Source organism: Odontomachus brunneus, unplaced genomic scaffold (assembly GCF_010583005.1).
Source record: "Odontomachus brunneus isolate Ranch 3 - 2012 unplaced genomic scaffold, Obru_v1 Obru_scaffold_164, whole genome shotgun sequence".
Classification (NCBI taxonomy): Eukaryota; Metazoa; Arthropoda; class Insecta; order Hymenoptera; family Formicidae; genus Odontomachus; species Odontomachus brunneus.
In genome coordinates, this window is record NW_022639614.1 from 412893 (window position 1) to 423578 (window position 10686).

Consider the following 10686-nt stretch of genomic DNA (forward strand, 5'->3'; position numbering starts at 1 on the left):
TATTTATCGCGACATCGTACAAACCCAAATTACGACTACCTAATTAGCACGATACTTTACAACACGGGAATATTATGCTGCGTACGACCTGCGTTTATCAAAAACGTCAACTCAAACCTTTTCTTCTTCTTCTGTTTTTCTGTATAAACGTGGCGAAATCGATCCGCGCGACGAACACGAAACTCCGTGATCGTTGCTCGGGGCGGAATCCTCTCAGCCGCATCTTTTATTTTCTTGCTCAAATCCGACCAAAACGTTCTCTCCCATAGACATCACTGTTCTAAAATACGACACCGAAAACGGTCTCGAAATAACGACACCCCCAGACACGTGTTTCGCTAATTTGCTCCTTATAGCGTCCGACAATTAATAACAAGTAATGGAACGAGCAAATGATGATACTCGACGGACAGAAAATAGCAAAACTGATTATTCCTCAAGTCCCATTCCTAGCGAGACGAAAAACGTAAAGGTTAATCTCACCGATTGAAGAGGCTATTTTGGAGAACGTCTCTAAAAATAAAACTAGCGTTATTTCGGGGCCGCATTTTCACTAAAAAAGAAACTCGAATCGACAACGTCGCCGAATATAGATCACGGGTGTTTCAACATCGAACTGTTAGAGCAGTGATACGCAGCCAACACTTTGCTAAGGATCATAGTTCACAGAAAGACGTGAACAGTAAACGAAGCGACCAATAAAAATCGAGTATTATCGACAACGTAATACCACAATATTGCAATATTGTCTTGACTGCAATTAGTCAACACGCTTGATGCTTACGTCTCACTGATCCCGTTTTTTCGTGTGTCATCGCCCTGAAGATGGCTCTCACCGAACTTTGATAGAGCCAGAGTTGTGAAAATATTAATTTTTCTCAATTTAATAATTGATTTGAACAAATACCAATTCAGCTAATTAACGATTGGTTCAAGCGAAATCAACCGAAGAATGTTTAATTGACGATTGATTTCAACCAATTCAATTCACGACCTTTCAATTGAAGACCTTTCAATTGACGATCGATATGAGCGAAGAGAATCAAAGATCGTTCAATTAACAATTGAATTCAGCGAATTTAATTAAAGGCCATTTGATTGAACCTTGAAAATTTAATTAAAGACTGTTTAATTGACAATTGATACGAGTAATCGATTCAATAGATGAGTGTGCGATTATTTAAGATTACCATTGCTTTTGTGGATAATGTTCATTCTCAGAGTTTCGTGGAAAATGCCGATAATTGAGGAGGACCTGCGTTCAAAGGAGCGCTGAACATATCAATCGTCATCAAGCAATCTTCAAATTGATAAATCGATTCAAATCACTAAATCGATTGAATTTACTCATGTCAATCGTCAATTAAGCAATCTTTAATTAAATTTGGTAAGTTCAATCATTAATTAAGTGATTCTTAATCAAATTTGCTAAATTCAATTATTAACTAAACAATCTTTAATTCCCTTTTGAATTCCTTTAATTCCTAACTAAATTCGTTTTGAAACCAATTGCCAATCGAAAGGTTTTCCGATTGAATTTATTGAAATTAATTGTCAATTAAACAGTCTTCAATTGAATAGGCTTATATTAATCGTTAATTAAATACGATAATTGATAAAAAAGTAATTAATTACAACCCTGGATTGAACTAACCGACGAGCAACCGAATTGCCAATTTCCACATTTGCAATTAACCTCGTTCGCGACGAAATCGGGAAACTAATAATTCCTATCTAATTTAGCAAAGCAGAGCTGGTAATATTTGGTCGATAGCGATTGTGAATCGTCGATCAGACCAATCAGAGCCTAGTGAAAGCCACCCTCATCTTTTTTGCGCAGGATCGTGTCCAGAATCGGCGATACGACGGTCAGGATGATACGATCGGTTTGCCCATTTCTCTCACACAAATCTAACAAGTCTCTTTCTGTGCGCCGAAGTAGCCGCGCGTTACAGTGGTTAGTAGATAAGTGAAGTAAGAAAAGAAAGTCCGCGCGCGAATCAAGACAAAAAATGTGCATCAGAATTTCGACTCGTTCTCTTTTGTTTTTTCTTATTTATATCTTCCTCACAGAATAAATCGTCGAATGGATAGCGACTGTTCGAGACACGGTGGATGAGAAGAGAGAGGAGATCTCGTCAGTTCGACGGAAAAGAAGCACGAAAGAGAGAGAGAGAGAGAGACGGAAAACTCACGAGATGCTCGTTGCGAGACGAGTGCGATTCGCAAGCACTTCGAGATGCAATTCGGCCATGACTAGATTCTCGTGCGTGCTGGTACGTCGAGGTAAAAGCGTGCCGAATCGCTAGATCGCCTCCGTCCGCGCACTGAGAAAAGAGGCATGGTTGGTCCAACTAAAATTATAGTTAAGTTTTTTGGCCCCAGCCATATTTTTTGGTTGTTCTAACACAAGAGTAGCAGTAATATGCATATAAGATCATTACAACGTTAACGTCGCAGTAGAATTTAATTGGAAAATGGTTCTTTCGACCTTACATGATTTATAACAATTATTTCTCTAAGTACTAAACATTCCTTTTCTCAGTGTGGACTTGGGATTCGCCCGTGCCGAAAGCAAATGGAAAGAAGAAGAAGCAACGAACTAACACGGAACGGCAATATCTCTCTCTCTCTCTCTCTCTCTTTCTCTCTCTCTCTCTTTCTCTCTCTCTCTCTCAAAATCAACAACGTAAATTTCTGCATTATGAATACCTAAGAGCAAGAATCGAGAAATTAAATTCCAGCACTTCAGCGTCCTCGCTTCGTCCGCCCTGATCAGCCTTCTTCTTCATTTCTTCTTCGTCGAGTCAGACGAAGCGCGGTCTCCTTTCTTTGTCCCTTCTTATTCCACGAACCAATGCGCGTTAATGAAGAGAAAGAAAGTAACACGAAAAGAACTTCCGTGGCCGGCTACAATGCACATTTTTTTCTCTCGCCGTCGAAATTGTTACACTCTGTGTTGCTGTGTTCGCCTTCCGGGAGTGCCGAGATATATATACACATACTTCGACGCTATATAATATATGTACAAGATTCTTCACATTGTAAAAAATATAACGTACTTCGTACTCAATATCGATACGACGCAAGTAGTAGTACTGAAAGGCCGATATACGCATATCTAAATCGTGGTGTTAATCTTGATCAGTTGTTCTTCCTTTTCCATAGTCTTCTTCTCGTGCCTCTCGTGAGACCGATGTCGACGTGACCCGTTTGCATGACAAATGGCGCACATGTGACTGTTTTTCTCTCTGTCTCTTTCTGTTCTCGCGAATTGTCCACACACGCGGTATGCACATCGTATTACAACTTTGCTTCTTTTCTGCTTTTCGACACGTGGTGCAAGATAACCGACCCGCTCGTTTGTGCATATGTCAGTGAAAGAGAAGAGGGGGAAAGAGAAGAGAGAAACAATTCCAAGTTCTTAAGTGGTACGTGTGATATGCTGGACCGACTCGGGCGGCGGTATACAAACTGGGAGTGCATAATGGTTGTACAGCTGTGACGCGATTTCGTCGTCGACGTCGTCCTCTTCTTCTTCCACCTCCCCCTCCTCCTCCTCCTCCTCCTCTTCTTCGCATCTCTTTTTCGTCCGCCGACGATAGCTCGCCAAACAGAGGATCACGTAAAACGTTAATCGATCCAGGCGCGTTCGCGCGATAAAAGTTTGGACGCCGCCTTAGAAAAATAGCCTGCGATCTCTCCCCCTCTTTAGGGGGCGAATGAAAGACGAGCGAAAGACACGTGCAACTCTCTTTCTCTCTCTCTCTCTCTCTCTCTCTCTCTCTCTCTCTCTCTCTCTCTCTCCTGCTTCCCCGCTCTCTGTCGTACAAATATATAAATAGATTTTCGAGTATCAAATACTTGGTGAGCTATCTAGGCGGATGACGCTCGCGTCCTTTGTGATCCGGACTTCGCGCGTGCTGCTTGACTGTGTCTCTGTGTATGTGTGTGCTTTTTTATACAAAATAGCACGAGAAACGCAAGAACGGTATAGTCGGAAGCGATTAACCCCTTCTTTACGATGGCTCTGCTGTTGGCGTCGAATAACACTGTATTGAATCGAGACAAAAAGCGACAGGTACGAACTGGCTAATGAGAAGCGAACGCTGATTTTACAGCGAGTTATATCGTGTAAATGACGTATGTATTTATAGAATGTATAACTTATCATAATATCGTTACGCGCGTAACAATGTTGATTATAGGTCGATCAGAATTTTAGTAAACCAATCGGCAAGTCAATTAGCAAAATTATTCGTCATGTATGTAATCGTAAATAATTTAGTCGATGGATGAAATTAATCATTAGTCAACAGAATTAATCAAGTCAAAGCTTGGTCAATGATTAATCTCGTCAATTGATTAAATTATTCGTGACTACACATATAACGATTGATTGATTTATTAACTTGACGATTATTTCAGTCAACTACAATTTTCATCGAACAATGCCCAACCTTGCACCATAATCACGTTAAATTAAACAATTGTTAGCATGTTGACTGTGCCATGATGACTACTAGTAGAGCGCATCTCATTAAGATTTTTGGCTATTCGCTATTATCTTGATTTATGACGTCAGAGGAGAAAATGCATGCTCAACATTCCTGCAAAGCACATCGAAATAAAAAGATATATCCAAAAAATGACACGCAATCGATTGAGCACATCTCTAAAGTACTCTAATCACTTTCTTCTGTTCTAACAATCAATAAATAACTAAAATTAACAGGACAAAATAATAATCATAGAGAAAAATCTCAAAGAAAAAATTTATATATGTCATACAGTAATCTCAAGGCTCTTGGGTGTAAACGGAACTCTGGATAAATGACGTCAGAAGTAAGAAAATGCATGTCATTTCCAGGTAAAAAGCTATTTGTGTATGAAAAAGATACTTCTGATCATTTAAATATACTTTTATGAAACTATCCTTTTTCCTTGACAGTCAATAAATAGTCGTAAAATTAACGTGACATGCAACTTTCCTCTTTAACCTACCTTTTCTCATGATATTGTCACGTTTATTTTACGGCTGTTTATTGATTGTCAAGGAAAATATAAGAGTTTTCAAAACATTTTAGAAGTATTCTCAAGCGATTTCAAGTATTCTTTCATACAAATAGTTTTCTATTTGAGAATGACACGCAAGAATTTTCGGCGTGTCATTTTCTGACGTCACAATCCAACATAATCACAATGCACGACACCCAGGAGCCTTAATTTATGTACAAAACGCAATTGACTGTGTATAACAAATTAAATGTATTACTAATAGACAGCCAATGAAACGAGCTAATGAATATATGCATCGCAAGTTGCATTTATTTACCGCAATTTATCTTTGGTGATTTAAACTTGAGTTGAGCGTTGCGATAATCAATTGGAGATCAACGTGGCGCAGTCAACGTATTAATATCTCATATATATATAATTTTAAATTCTTTATATATTCTTTAAGGTTTTATAATGCTTATTAACGATGTCATATATGTTTTGATTAATAAAAATTTACGACATGGTGTTAATATCAAGGCTCGCATAGAAAGGGTTAATCTTGGAATGCTACGACAATGGGGTTACCTCCAAAATTTCCGAGATATAAATTTCTCGAAAACAGACATTGTCTCGAAAATTAACAAGTCGAACACACAATATCCTGAAAAATTAAAATGACAGAACAATTTCTTGAAATACAATTTTACCAAAATATTGAAATAATGTCATTGCACAATCATTAATATTTACTCATTTGAGTGCAAGAGTGTGTCGAATAGAGAGATATATATACAAAGAAAATATTGTAGTAAAAATTATAATAAAATTTTTTTTAATCTATAACAAATATATAGTAATTTCGGCTATATAGGATTATGACTGAAATTACTATATATTTATTTAAAAACATTTATACACATATGTTTGATTTTTTATTAAAAAATTACTTGAATGACTGCTACAAAATTATTTGAATGTTTTTTTTATTATATGTCAGGTAGGTCGTCGAATTTTTCTATTATTATGATTCATACTGTAATTTCAGTATGGTCCAAGTTTACAAAAAATATTGCAAAAAGAAACGTATCTTTAACGTAATTTTTACTACAATATTTTCTCCTTGTAGATATCAATATATCTGCATGTACTCTTCTTGGGACAATAGTTTTTGCGCGAAACAATTCTGTTTATCTCATGTTTCTAAGTGTAAAAGTGTGTTTCTTTTATAACAAACAAGGAATTTTCTCCCTAATAACATTTACTCACTAATAACAGTAGCAATTATGCACTTTAGGAAAACTGCATCTCGGGACATTTTCTCGGTGCTCGGTAGTCTGATTTTTCGATAAGTTGTTCCAGTTTCAGGAATTTGAAATCTTGATTTTTCGGGATAATGCGTGTCCACTATCCCTCCGGGAATTTCTGTCTCTGCATGACGTTCACGGGGACCCTCGTCGTATATTCCAAGTTGGCTCGACGTGCATTTCCCCGACCCGAGCCCATCGCTCCCATTCTCCCTCCTTCGTTTCTCTTGCTTCGTGTCGGTCGACTAATAGACCGCGAGATTAGCGCTCGCGACCGCAAGTATCCGCGCATTTCCGGTCAATCTACTTCGTTTCTCTTTTTTCTGGCGACGTCCGGAACACAAGCGTGCACTAAAAGGAAGACGCGGAGGAAAAAGAGTTGCAGCCGACCGCGACTTTCGAAGCAGAGTTGCGAGTAATAAATTACTTTTAACTAATTATCGTATTTAACTGACGATTAATATGAGCCAATTCAATCGAAGACCGTTTAATTGACAGTTGATTTCAACAAATTCAGTGAAAAACCGTTCGACTGACGATTGGTTTCAACAAATTCAATTAAAGACGGTTCAGTCGACGATTGATACGAACAAAGGGAATTAAATATCGTTCAATTAATAATTGAATTTAGTAAATTTAATTGAAGGCAGCTTAATTGACGATTGAATTCAACAAATTTTATTAAAGAACGTTTAATTGACGATTGATGTGAGCAAATTCCGATTCAATCGAAGATTGCTTGATTTGATAACAATTGATATACTCTTTTCAACGTAAATCCTATTCAATTATTAGCATTTTCCATGACGTCACGATGCTTTGAGAATGATTATTCACAAAACTAATGGTTATATATTATTTTAACTAGCGATTGAACTTAGCAGATTTAATTAGAGGCTGTTTAATTGATGGTTGAATTTGCTCATATCAATTGTCAGTAAAACGATGTTTAATAAAATTTGCTAAGTTCAATTGTTAATTGAACGATTTTTTATTTCCTTCGCTCATATCGATCGCCAATCGAATGCGTTGAAATCAATCAATTAGTTATATTGGAATATATTGGTTTAAATCAATTGTTAAATTGAGAAAGATTGAATCGATATTTTCACAACTCTAATTCGAAGAATGCGGAAAGACACGGGGATGTCTCGCGAAATCGAGGAGCTTGCACTGCTTCCAGGACGTTTCCGCGTTCTAGATCGAAATGTAACGACGAGTGACAGCGCACTCGCTCGCACTCAATCGCGCAGCAGTCAATTCCGATGTGGATTCGCTTTGCTGAGGAAACATCGTGCGTGTGTGTGTATGTTTGGAACAGTATTTATTTATTCGTGATATCGATGCTTTTTTTCTTGTTGTCCCTCGTTCGAAATAAGACTTTGCCACACGGTCTATTCTCGCCTCGCCTAAAAAACCGTTCGGAGTAATTCAACGGTGAGACGTGAGCGGGTTTTACTCTCTCACACATCGCCCATTAATAACAAACTAAAAATAACGTTACTTATCTAGGGTTAAGGCTATATTTAAAGAAAAAAAAGAAGAAGAAAGACGAACGAGATAGAAAAAGTGGGTATTACGCGTCACGGAAGTTTTCGCAACGCACAAGTGGAAATAAGCTTTTTGATTACACGCGTGTTTTCACATCGCGATGTACAGAGAGGCGTCTCGAGAGCAAACAGACACCTGATCTCTGTCAATAGTACTTTACTCATGCCAACTTGATGAAGTGAAGTAAATAACCATTTCAAGAAATCGTGTTGCGCGTCTATCTTAAGGTGACCAGACGTCCCGTTTTTCCCGGGACAGTCCCAGGACTTTTCACCCTTCGTCCCGAATTCGGCCAAACTGTCCCGCTTTATACTCATTCAGAAAACATTTCAACAAAGCAAGATCTTATCAAGAAAATTCACAGGCTCTGGTGCAGTGCGGCACAGCTCTGCTTCTTCTTTAATTTTAAGTAAAAGTGGCAACAGTTTCACCTTAGAGATAGTTTCTATTTTTACGGTGTGTAGCAGGCCTTCGTTATTGCTTAATTATTCTTCATATATATATATATATCTATAATTAAAATATTATTTCACCTGTACATATATATGTATATGTAAATAATTTTCAGTGTGATCTCCCCCTTCCTCTCCGCATATTCATCAAATGTCCCGGACTTGGGGCTGGGGAGTCTGATCACCTTAGTCCATCTGCTCCCGAGACGCAGCTCCGTACACGCAGCGGACCGATACTCGTTTCCAGTGTCCACGTAAACGCCACAAATCCGTCTTACTTAACCACCGCGTAATTGCAGCACATCCTTGGTCGGTGTCACGGGAGCTGTCATTAACCGCTCTTCCAGGCATATTTTTAATGATTCTTCCAGATATAAATATCGTCACGCTCGGATAAAAATAGCAGGTGGATCATCATTATTAGCGCCGTTGCTCCGTTCATGCTATTCTTGCACAGCGGAACCTTTCGCGACAAGACTGACATTTTCGAAAGCGTTCCCCTCTCGAGGGATGCCTGCGACACCTGGTTAATGGCTGCTCCCTCTGCACCGACAAAGTCTCGTATACATTTCGATTGCACTTCGTTTTATTTTCGTTTTCTCTTTCTTTCTGCTCTCCTACGTCTCTCAGTTGCTATTTCCACAATTTCTATACAATTCCCACAATTTCAAATAAATAAAATGAAGTAGAAAATGTGTTTCTCTCACCGGACGAAAGAAATAAATTCGATTGGGAAACAATATCGCGGGCACACGCGAGAGTGGACGAGTACAGTGTACAAATGTGAGCTGTACAAGTTACAAATGCGCATTGTGTCGCGGGGAGAGAAGCGGGACGTGGATTCGGTGAACACGACGACGCACCACACCGAGGGAACTTTATAAAAATCACTGTAAAACGTAATTAAGTGAAAAAAAAAAAATACCATGCTCTGCAGTAAAACAACACGTATGAAAGGATGACAGAGTGGAGCAAGATGTCGACGTGCTCCTCGGTTGCAAAATTCTGTAGTGATTTTTACTGAAACTGTATTCTGTAATGATCAAAAAATTTTTTGAATTACTACACTCGCGAAATCCAGTAAGCTCTTACTTGATGATGTAGTATCTTTTTGAATTAAATTAAAAAAATTATTACATTCGTAAAATTTAATTAAACTAAAAAATTACTATATTCGCAGAAGTTAAACTAAAAAATTACTACGTTCAGAGAATGTAATAATCTTTTAATTGAACTGAATGTCTCACTTAATTGTATTATATAGAACTAGTATTTTTTAATTTTTAATTACTGCAGAATGCAGTGAGCTTCTAATAAGGACTGCTGCACAGAATTTTGTAACCGAGAGCAACACATTAATGTCCCGTCCCAATTTGTCGTCCCTTTATATATGTCGTTTACATTTTAATTTCAAGAACTAAAATTCACTCTGTAAAAAGATCTCGCTGCTGCTCAGCGAGATGAGGTCCACTCACTGATCTGTTTCCCTGCGTTGCTGAAGGGCACGGTACAGCCGAAAAGGATCTTATATATATGAGAAGAGAAAAATCGCAACGTTCCCTCCGTGTGCACGATCCCCCTCTTTCTCGTTCCCGCTTCGCCGGTGACGCGCGCGGAAAGATCACGCTCGTGATGGGCGCGTCGAAGTCCGAGGACGCGTCGCGACTGTTATCGGGTTATCGAGTGCGGCGATATTTAATGCCGCATAATGCGATGATTTTGATAGTCGCACGAGAAATATTACACACGCACGCACACGCGACTCGCTGTCGCGTGCTTTCGCGAGAAAGAGCCGCCAGTGCGCTCTCGGTTCTCTCATGCCTATCGATTTTTTTTACATTCGTGAGCTCGACGACAGTCTTTCTCTCTCACTCCCTCACACTTTTACGGCGGTGTTCCGTTAACTGCGTTAACGACGTCGGTCGGCGTTTTATTAGTCCAAAAACCTCGCGAGAGAGAAGCTCCGTATGACGTGCCGATGGAACATCGTCGCGTTTTTCTTCGCGTGCAAAATGAAATCATAATCCGCCAACGCCACGATATTTCCCCGATGAATTTCAGACATGCCGACAAACGCGCCGCCGCCGTCATCGTCATCATCGTCGTCGTCGTCGCCGCGGCACGGAACGCCGCCTCCGTTGATTCTCGAAAGCGATGGACTTGACACAGCAAGGTGAAAATAGCACACACGCGCGCGTGATTTCGCAGTTGAAGGGATATCTGTGCGCCTGGCGAAGCCTCGCACGCGAGATTTAGACAGTCTAATCGATCTAATCTATTGATTTATTGTGCTCGCTCTATCTATCTATCTATCTCTTTCTCTCTCGCTCTCTCTCTCTCTCTCTCTCTCTCTCTCTCTCTCTCTCTCTCTCTCTCTC